This window comes from Mustela putorius, unplaced genomic scaffold (genome assembly GCF_011764305.1).
Source record: "Mustela putorius furo isolate JIRA1106 unplaced genomic scaffold, ASM1176430v1.1 tig00003836_pilon_pilon_pilon, whole genome shotgun sequence".
Classification (NCBI taxonomy): domain Eukaryota; kingdom Metazoa; phylum Chordata; class Mammalia; order Carnivora; family Mustelidae; genus Mustela; species Mustela putorius.
The window spans coordinates 1,742,749-1,754,257 of record NW_025421989.1 but is presented as its reverse complement, the minus strand read 5'-3'; positions in this window follow the sequence as shown (position 1 = coordinate 1,754,257).

Below are 11,509 nucleotides of genomic sequence, written 5' to 3'. Positions count from 1 at the left end.
CATTCATGGAACAACTGGGAGATGCTTGAGTCCTACTGGGCATTGCTCAGAAGCGTACATAGATATGATGACCAAGATCCCTGCTCAGACCAAGTGAGTCTTGATGTTGTGTTTGCACCCAAAGAACCCATGTTCATTTCTCTTCTGACCACCAGGAAATGTGTGAAGCTGGGATCGTTGCTAAGGGCAGATCACGGACAACCTCCCCAAGAACATGCATAGGTCAATGCACCTGCTCACAGAATGTGGTACACCTTCACCTCTGTCCGGGGAGCAGGTGGCAGTGCTAGATGAGCTTCCAAGAACTCTTCTGCCATTTTGGGGCGGGGGATGATCCTCTGCTGAACAGTGTCCGGATTCACAAAAACTCCCCTCATCCCCCACCTTGGGAAGAGGGAGAGCTCCTTGTAGGAACCGGGCAACCATATGCTTTCTCACTGCTCTGAAATGGTGACCTATGGTCATGAGGTTGAACCATGGTGTACTCTGGGCCAGTGCCTACCGACAAGGAAACCTTTTGCAAAGCCTTTTGTTCCCCCATCGGTTGCCCTAACTTTGCCGTGGCCACGGGAACAGGATGTTGGCAAAGGGGGCGATAGTTTCTAGATTCCAATGATTTAACTAAAACTGGTATGCTGTAGTTGCTGTTGCTACTGTTAATGTTGTGTTTGGTTTTAATACCAAGGAATTGGTGGAAAAAAGAAACAGTGGTGGGGGTGACATAACTGACTCAGACATGGTCTGAAATGCTCCTCAGTGAATTAACAGTATTTTAGGCTTCCCAGCGTGAGAACAAGGGAAAGAAGCATGAATAACGAGCTTCCGTGCCGTTTACAGACATCTTGGAAGAGCAAAAACGGAGGCAGTTCTGTAAGCGCTAAATGCTCTGCCAAGGGTGGAGCTTGAAACAGGAAGACGTCCTCTTGTCCCCAAAAGTCAGCAACCCACCAAAGCCTGGGACAGCATAAGTTCACTGGGAAACACATCTCTGCCCACTTCACTTAGGAAGCATCTATATTAGAGCGGGTGGAAGGGTAACCCCAAGACATACGTCCGCATCCTAACACCAGCTACCTGGGGAACGGGAACTGCTTGGTAAATACAGCATTTGCAGAGGTAATTAAAGTAAGAACCAGGATGAGGTCCTTCTGGGTTGGGGGGGTCTTCAATCCAATGACAGATGTCCTTCTAACAGACAGAAGAGGAGACACAGACACACGGAAGCCATGTAAACACAGAGGCAGATTTCAAATGATATCACAAGCCAAGGGAGCTTGAGCTAAAAATCCTAAAAATATTAAAAGATATAAATACAGTCATGTGTCTAAAGGCAATTTTTTTCCCCAGCTTTTGAAGCATGCTGGCTATGGCCTTGAGGGTGGGATCCCACCGAACATGCTGGTTGCTCTTATCCTAGAAAGGGAATGCTTTATCCCTGCCCCCTCAGGGAATCAGGCTCAGGAAACCCCACAGACCAGAGAGGCAGGCGTATTGTGCTAACTTGGGAAGTTTTGGCTTCCCTATGTTTTTCAGGAAAAGAAGGAATGGGAACCATAAAGATCTTGGTGGGCATCACCAATCTCTATCTATGACGCAGAAGGGAGGGTTAACCTCTCTGGCAAAGACCATTAACATGGGACCAGATTTTTATGAAGTAACCCAGTGCCTGGTTTCTTCCTTCTGGAAAATGGGCCAAGCTCCCCGTCAGGTTCTGGGGAAGGAGAAACCTTATGTCATGCCCAGCAGTCAGGACTCTTGAGCAGAATGATAGAATTCCCAGGCTCAGGGTCACAGAGTGCTGGTAGCATGTGCCGTGGTTACAGAAGGGGGAAGCAACCCTAAAGAGACAGCCCCATGATTTAAAAGACCTGGATTCTGGTTTGCAGCAAGTCTCTTATTTTTATTTTATTTTCACCATCAGTTAGTGGACTTTGAGCAATTTGTTCCAAATAAAAGTGTTGCTGTTGTTGTTTTTAACATGTTCCAAAATCAGATGGGGCAAAAGTAAAAAGTAAAATTAAAAATGAAAAAGGAAAAAAAAAAGCTTTTTTGTTGTTGTTGTTCCAATAATCTCTGATACTTTTGAGCTGTGTGCAACAGTGCCACAGCACACAGCTTTCGGGGATATAGGAGTTAAGCAAACCTACCCAAGTGTTGTTTGACCACATCTAGGAAGAACCACCGGAGGACCAGCCCACCCTCAGCTAAGGCCAAGGTCTGTGACCATCCATGGTTACGTGTTTAGTTAGGTTGCGTGCAACTTCCAATCTGAACCCGGAAACCAAACACAACAGAGGACGGGACTCTCACCACATCCAGTTGGATGGGCCCAGGATCACGTTCTCCTGACAGAGGGAACATCTGGTTGACAAGACGCCATTCTGGGGTTAGGTCATCCTGAGCCAGTAAGAACCGAGGCCATAGCCCTTGGTGCCTCTATGAATCATTGGGGGAGTAATCCCCCCCCCAAAAAAAGCACTTTGAAACTCAGCTAAATTATGTCTCTATCTGCTTGGAGTAAAACCTTTTATGCAATTGAGTTTATAAGCATCTGTTTATCTGGCTACATCCTTAGCAAAACAGTTTTGAGACGTTATCTAAATAATTGGTACACATGAAATTAAAATGTGGTGGTTGCGTCCTTGAGAGCTGTGGGTTGACTGTTTGGAGATAAATCAAAGTTCTGATATGCCCACATTGTAGATGACTCATCCAGTGTGCTTGGGTCTTATCAGGAACGAATCAGCTCATTTATTTATTCACTCATTGAATCAACAGTGACTTTCCCAAGGCTCACCATGTGGCCACCATCGCCTGGGGCACGGGGAAAGCTGCACACATGTGTCCCTGTTGGCATGACCTAACCAGATTGGCAGAACAGAGAGGCAACTCAGGGAGATTCAAATCAAAACCACATTGAGATACCACCTTTCACCAGTTGGAACGGCCAAAATTAACAAGACGGGAAACAACAAATGTTTGAGAGGATGTGGAGAAAGGAAACTGTCTTACATTGTTGGTGGGAATGCAAGTTGGTGCAGCCACTTGGGAAAACAATGCATAGGTTCCTCAAAAGAATAAAAATAGAACTACCCTATGACCCTGCAATTGCACAACTGAGTATTAACCCCAAAGATACACATGTAGTGAAAAGAAGGGCCATGTGGATTCCAATGCTCATAACAGTAATGGCCACGGTCGCCAAACTGGAAAGAACCAAGATGCCCTTCAACGGACGAATGGATAAGGAAGATGTGGTCCATAGACACTATGGAGTATGATGCCTCCATCAGAAAGGATGAATACCCAACTTTTGTAGCAGCATGGATGGGACTGGAAGAGATTATGCTGAGTGACATAAGTCAAGCAGAGAGAGTCTATTATCATATGGTTTCACTTATATGTGGAGCATAACAAATAGCATGGAGGACATGGGGAGATGGAGAGGAGAAGGGAGTTGGGGGAAATTGGAAGGGGAGGTGAACCATGAGAGACTGTGGACTCTGAAAAACAATCTGAGGGTTTTGGAGGGGATGGGCGTGTGGAGTTGGAAGTGTCAGGTGGTGGGTATGATGGAGGGCATGTACTGCATGGAGCAGTGGGTGTGGTACATGCACAATGAATGTTGGAACACTGAAAAATAAAATAAAATTATTAAAAAAAATAAAGGAGTGCTCTTAACAAAAGAAGAAAAGAGAGGCATCTAATGAAATCATAGAAAATGTATAGCACGGCAGTTTTCAGAGGGCATGATGGCATTTCTGTCCTTCTGGAGAACAAGTCCTTAAGCCAGTTGGCCCAAGGATGTGGACATGATCTAGCCTAGACACTCCCATCTCCATGGTGGAAACAGCAACTCTGCAGACTTCACCATGAGGTGCAGGAAGACCCCATTTCCTATTAAAGGTAATATTGTGGGTTTTGCTTTGAAGGAGATTTACTTCTTAGAATTCTGTTTGGTTGCCTACCTCTTCTTCCAGTTAGCTGTGCCATGATCGCGATCAATTTATATATGGACTTTTAAAAGAAAGAGTGGGGACAGGTCCTATCAATGGAATCATATACTAGATGGCCTCGTGCACCTGGCTTCTCTCACTGAGCACCCACCATGATTTCAAGGTGCTTCCAGGGGGCAGCAGAAGTCAGAGTTTTGTTCTGTTTCATGGCTGAGTCATAGTCCATTCATGGATGGATGACCTTGTGGGAGACCATCCTCCCCTCCTTCAGTGGACACGTGGGTTGTTTCCACTTTGGAGCTGTTGTGAATACTGCTGCTGTGGGTTTGGGGGTGATGGAAATATTGCAGAACTGGAAACGGGTGATGGTTGCACGATACCATACATGAACTTATGCCACTGGGTGATACTCTTCAAAGTTATTACAATGGCCAGTTTTTTTGTTATGTGCATTGAAAGTGGGGAAATGGTGAGCATTGGCATTTTAGGAGATAGACCCTTGAAGTTGAGCGCATAAGGCATTTCCATTACACGACGTCAGTCTCCTTAGTAACTCCCTGATTCTATAGTTAAAAATAAGAAAAAAAAAGGAAAGGAAGAAAGAACAGTCATGCTGGTGTCCACGTTCAGCCTCTCAATGCTAATTCTTGGAATAGCTTTCTGACATCTCTCGGTGTCAGTCTGTGTCCGGCTCTGTCTCTGTCCTCTATCATGCATCTATCTTCTTTTTTCCTTTCTTCCACCCTTTCTTTGTCTCTCTCTCTCTTTCTTTCTTGCTTGCCTGCCTGCTTGCTTGCTTTCCACCATCTATCTATTCATCCATTAGATAGATATCTATGTCCCTATCATCTGTCTACGTACCATCTATCTAACCGTCCATCCTCTATCAATCTATCTATCCATCTATCTATCATCTATCTATCCATTATCTATCTATCTATCTATCTATCATCTATCTATCATCTATCTATATGTCATCACATCTATCTACCTACCTACCTACCATCAATCTAACCATCCCTCCCCTATCTATCCATCTGTCATCCATCTATCTTCTTTCTTTCTTCTGTCTTTCCTTTCTCTCTCTCTCTCTTTCTTTCTTTCTTTCTTTCTTTCTTTCTCTTTCTTTCTTTTTCTTTCCACCATCTATCTATTCATACATTATCTATCTATCTACCTACCATCTATCTAACCATCCATCCCCTATCAATCTATCTATCTATCCATCTATCATCTATCTATCCATTATCTATCTATCTATCATCTATCTATCTATATATCTGTCATCTATCTATATATCATCACCTATCTACCTACCTACCTACCATCAATCTAACCATCCATCCCCTCTCTATCCATCTATCTATCATCCATCTATCTTCTTTATTTCTTTTCTTTTTCTTCTTTCTTTCTTTCTTTCTTTGTTTCTTTGTTTCGTTCTTTCCACCATCTATCTATTCATACATTATCTATCTACCTACTTACCATGTATCTAACCATCCATCCCCTATCAATCTATCTATCTATCCATCTATCATCTATCTATCTATCCATTATCTACCTATCATCTATCTATCTATCTATCTATCTATCATCTATCTATATATCATCATCACCTATCTACCTACCTACCTACCTACCATCAATCTAACCATCCATCCCCTATCTATCCATCTATCTATCCATCTATCATCTATCTATCCATTATCTATCTATCTACCTATCATCTATCTGTATATCTGTCATCTATCTATATATCATCACCTATCTACCTACCTACCTACCATCAATCTAACCATCCCTCCCCTATCTATCTATCCATCTATCTACCATCTATCCATCCATAATGTTTCTACCTACGTACCTACCTATGTATCATTTATCCATCCATCTATCCACCATCTATCATGTATTGTCTATCTATCTAATCTATATCATCTATTATATGTATATATGTGTCTATCCACTCACCCACCCACCATCTATATCTATCGTCTTCCTTTCCATCCTCCTTCCTGTCTCCCTCCCACTCTCTTCCCTCTCCTCTCCTCTCCTCTCCTCTCCTCTCCTCTCCTCTCCTCTCCCTCTCCTTTCCTTTCTTTCTCTCCATCGTCCTCTTTGCCCACTCCATCTCTCTCTCTTTCTGTCTCTTTCTTTCCCTCTCTCTTTAAGTCAGCTGCATCCCTCCCAGCACCAAGACGACCTAAAGCCCCATCTCACCACATTCAGCCAACACTTCCCCTTATGAAAAGCAGCTCTGGCTCCGCACATGAGTTCCATCTTCCTCTACCATTCCCACCACGGCCGCTGTGCCTCACTCTGTATCTTGGATGGGGGACCTCATGTCTCCACAGTGCTCTTTGCATCTGCTACCCTCAGTTTGGAGACTCTTTCATCTTCTGTTATCGTTTGATTTTTTAAAATATTTTATTTATTTATTTGACAAAAAGAGAGAGATTGATCACAAGTAGGCAGAGAGGCAGGCAGAGAGAGAGGGGGAAGCAGGCTCCCTGCTGAGCAGAGACCCCCCCTCCCCCCGATGTGAGGCTCGATCCCAGGACCTGAGATCATGACCTGAGCCGAAGGCAGAGGCTTTAAGCCACTGAGCCACCCAGGCGTCCCTCGTTTGAATTTTTATGCCAACTTAGAGTCCTAGTTAGTGCAACCTCTGCCTTGAAATGTCTCATAATGTCCCCAGGTCGGCATGAATCTGTCCTCCCTGTCCATTGCTTTGTTGTGTGTTTACAACCTCTCCCATTGCATGTGCATGTCTTGAAGACCTGTTGATTCCAGAAATGTCTCTTCTCCAAACTGGATTCTGAGATGCCAAAGAGGAGAGACCATGTCTTCTCCTCTTTTTCACCTCTGCTCTCACCAGCTGTGTCATTAACATACCCATATCCTGACATGCACCATCTTCTTCATGGGCTGGAACCCAACAATTCCATCAGAAACATTAGCAACCGACTTGGCAAGCTCCTTCCATGGAGACATTAACCAAAAATAAACGTGACTTCACTTCGCTTCCATGAACAGCAACATGAAGCAACCCCATAGCTAAATTTAGCATGAAGAAGAGAGGGAAAAATGCTGTCATTCCCATTTAATGAGACGCTCACTGCCCACGTTTGCAGGGGCCATTCTGCCCCTGGCCAGATGCTGGCCAAGGTGTATCACACATTCATAGAACTGCACAAACACACTTCCTTTTACTTCCCTCTATTTGTTGAAAGCACATGGAAGCTGTGCATGGCAAAGCTAGCCTCAAATATGACCAGATCCAAATCCAGCCTTGGGTATAACCTAAGGCATGAAAATGTGTGGGTTTGTGACAAGCTAAACACTATGTCACTCTCCAAATTATAAAAACTATCAGTTCATGTATAAAGATAAAGAAACTCAATAATTCACTCTATCTGTGTATACAAGTATCTGTGCATATAAATAAGTTTCTGTTTAATTCCAGTTTATACATGAGTTTTTCCTCCCAAATAAAACTCTGGGATTCTGGTTGGGAAAGATTTGTGCTTTAATCGCCAAGACGGTGTCAAGTTTCTTGGAGGTAAAGAAAATACAGGGTGGATTTGGACACTTGCCTCAGGTCTGGAAGTCGGCCAGCCTATGTGAATTCAGCCTCCTTTTCTAGATAAGGAACGAGTCAAATGGGTTTCATTATATTCTTAGAGGACTGTACCTTTCCTACATTCCAATGTAAGGCGTGACCTCTGTGATTATGCTACCAGAGCCCAGCAGGATTTAATATAAGGGGTATTTTTATTGGCTCTTATTTGAGAGGGTTTATTTATTAAAAATGTCAAAACAATTTTCTATAAGGTTATTTCGGCTGGAAGGCAAGCCCATAATCTATAGTCATGAGGTGCTATCCCACGGCATCTCCTTTAACTTAGGTTGAGGTTTTGTCCAGGTATGAAGCAAAGTGACCATCTCACCCCATGGCCCAAAGATGTCACCCTGTCGCATACATCCCCATGACCTAGGACCTGGAGAAGAGGCGTTCTGATGAGGGTTGACCTTTGTGGTCACGTTGGTCTTTGAGGTGTAGATAAGCTGCACTCTGTACCCCAGCCTGTGAGTGACGGAAAGCAGATGCCTTTCTTAGAGTTCCAGCAAATGAAAGGTGTGGCTCGACCCACTAGTTCATTCCATTAATCACATGTCCAGCCAACACATGCTGTCCCTCTCCTGGCCCTTGTCAAATCAATCATGCACAACCCTTTCATTGCCTCTAGGAGCAGATGAAGGAACGAGCAAGGGAACTAGGTCATGCACGACCTCTTTGTGCACATCAGGCTTTGCCACAAGTGTAGGGAACAAGGCAGACAACAAGAGCAGATGTGCACAGTTGAAGAGTGGATAAGAAATAGTTTCTTCTCTTATGTTCCATTTAGCCTTCCTAGCATTGGTGGGCTGTTCTTGGTGCCACCACCTGGAGATGGTCATCATCACTAGCCATCAGGGAGATTCAAACCAAAACCACATTGAGATACCACCTGACACCAGTTAAAATGGCCAAAATTAACAGGACAGGAAACAACATGGGGAAAGGGGAACCCTCTTACACTGTTGGTGGGAATGCAAGCTGGTGCAGCCACTTTGGAGAACATGCAGAGGTTCCTCAAAAGGTTAAAAATAGAGCTTTCCTATGTCCCTGCAATTGCACTTCTGAGTATTAACCCGAAAGATACAGATGTAGTGAAAAGAAGGGCCATGTGGACCCCAATGTTCATAGCAGCAACGGCCATGGTAGCCAAACTGTGGAAAGAATCAAGATGCCCTTCAATGGACGAATGGATAAGGAAGATGTGGTCCATATACACTGTGGAGTATGATGCCTCCATCAGAAAGGATGAATACCCAACTTCTGTAGCAACATGGATGGGACTGGTCCCCTGGGTGTCCTGTTTCTGGCTGCTCTCTCTCCTGGCCCCAAGCCCTCCTCCCATTCTGGAAACAAACACAGCAAAAGCAACACAAATGGGAAGCAAGCTCCAGTTCCTCACCATCCTATTGGGTTGGTGGTGTTCCCCCCACGGTCTCCGTTTTAGGTTTCCATGTTTTCCTAGACACCTCATTTATCAGACTTTCTTGACCTCAGCACAACTCCTATTTGGGGCCGGATAGTTCTTTGTGGTGGGGGGGGGGGCTTTCTTGTGTTCCCCACCCATGAAACACCCATTGGCCAACTACACAACTATAATGGTCCACAACTGTCCCCAGTCATTGCCAAATGCCTCCCGTGGGGGGAGATGAGTTCACCCCTCATTGGTTAACCACTAAAATGGATAGAAGGACAATAAACCAACAGCAAATAGTCTGTCATGCTAACATGTAGCTTCTCAACGTTCCTATGACAACACTCAGAGCTGGACCATTCTCTGGGGTGCGACGCCCAGTGCATTGTGGGGACTGAGCAGCATCTCTGGTCTCCACCCACCAGATGCCAGTAGAATCTTCTTTTCCCAATATGACACCCAAGAATGTCCCCAGCCATAGCCGAGCATCCCCTGGTTGAGGGATAGAGTGACTCCTGGTGGGGAGCTACTCTTCTAAAACCTCCTAGAACTCTCGTATCTGCCACACATGGCATCTATCTCACCCTTTTTACTCTGTGTCTTGAAACCACACCCTGAGGAATTTCAACCCTGTGTGTTGACTTGGGGTCAGACATTCTTGTTGCCTTTGCATTTTAAAGACATCCAGGATGAGCGCTCACCTTTCCTCATAGTTTTCTGATCCTCTAGTCAAACTTCGTGTCTGACACATCCCAACCAGAAATGCCTCTGAATGCATGTTGCTGAGGGAATGGCTTTTTTTTTTTTTTGTCTTTTTTTTTTTTTTTTTTTTTTTTTTTGTCTGCACATTTCAGAACTCCCGCTAGCATTGCACAGCTGTGCGGGCTGATCAAAGTTTTCTAGGATTTTTCAAACTAATTATATATGTCTTCTCTTTACACATCAGAGAATGGGCTTCCAGGAGAGCTCACCAACCCGAGTCCAGATGTGACTGGACATTGAACTAAGTTCTGCCATGATCAAAGAGGCCCACCAAGTCTGCCTCGATTAAACCCAGGTGACAGGCCCTGCACCAGATGCTTGGGTGCAGTTACAGACCACTAAGAGGGGGAAGTAGGGGGAGCAGTTACCATTCCATCCACTGTCGATTACCCTGAACGTGCTGATCTGGTCTGATCTCAGAAGCTAAACAGGGTTGGGCCTGGAAGACCAAACTGAATAATTTGAAGCCCAAATGGATTGCTGCTATAATTTACCCACTTGGGTTTATCCTTCTCTTTTTTTTGGGGGGGGGGGTTAATCCTTCTCAAACACCTGTGTGATGTCCATTTTACAGATCTGAACTCAAGGTTTAATAGTTGTGAGAAACATGGTTCACAAAACACCTCCAATATGGATACCCTGAAAATCCAGTGGCCACGAGAAAATAACACCCCCCCACACACAGTTTATTCCTGCACAAATGCACCGTAAATGAAGAAAAATCCATCGAGGGACCTCCAAATTGGGGAGGAAATCCTGCTTTCCCTTTGCATTATTCTGAGGCTGATGAAAGTTATTGATCTTCAGGAAAGTGGCATATCACATTTTTAAAAGTCCATATTCTCACTGGATCATGATTCTATAAAATAAAATAGTATTCTATCAGAAATCACATGGCCAAAGTGTTTTGCTATACATTTAAAAATATATATGTATACACTCATCATATATCTATATGGTTATTACATATATCATTATATGTTATCATATTATGTATTATTGTATCAATAGAATTACATACTATATATTATATAACTTGTATATTATATATATATATCTGCTTGTGTGTGTGTGTGTGTGTGTATAATTTGTACATCAGTAGATGAACAGAAAACAAACCCTACATAAAACCCACTGGTTTGCTTCAACCCATTTGTGAAAAGCAGCCCATCAAATCTCCTGCGTTCTTCCTACCTGCCTTCCACCAGGATGGATGGCATTCTTTACAGTTGGCTGGACACAGGGTGGTCTACGATCAGTAGATCTACAATCCTCTAGATGGGCCAATGACAACCCTCTGAAAACCAGACCAGTAAATCAGACCAGTAGACGCACTTGGGTGCATACCCTTTCATAGCCTCAAAGCAAAAGTATGTACATCACTTCTAATAGTATTTTCTGCCTTGAGACCTAACATTAGATTTCAATGTAGATTATTTGATTAAAAAAAAGAAGCCAGTGACATTAGATGTCATCAGTAGTGACATTTGCTAGCTTAAAGAGTTGGAAATAAGCAGACTGAATGTGCTTTCATCTATGGGACATCTCAGAAAGTCAACAAGTTGATCTGTGTCTGAGACAACCATCTAAGGGTGAACTACAGCACTGGTCATGATCATGGGTGGTCAAAAATGGAAAGAAACTCTTCTATTAGGGGAAATGTCTCTAAATGGTCCTGATATGACACACTCATTCTTGAGGAGGCATTGCTTCTGGAACTATCGACATAAAATGTATCCGAGTTAGCCAAACATCAAT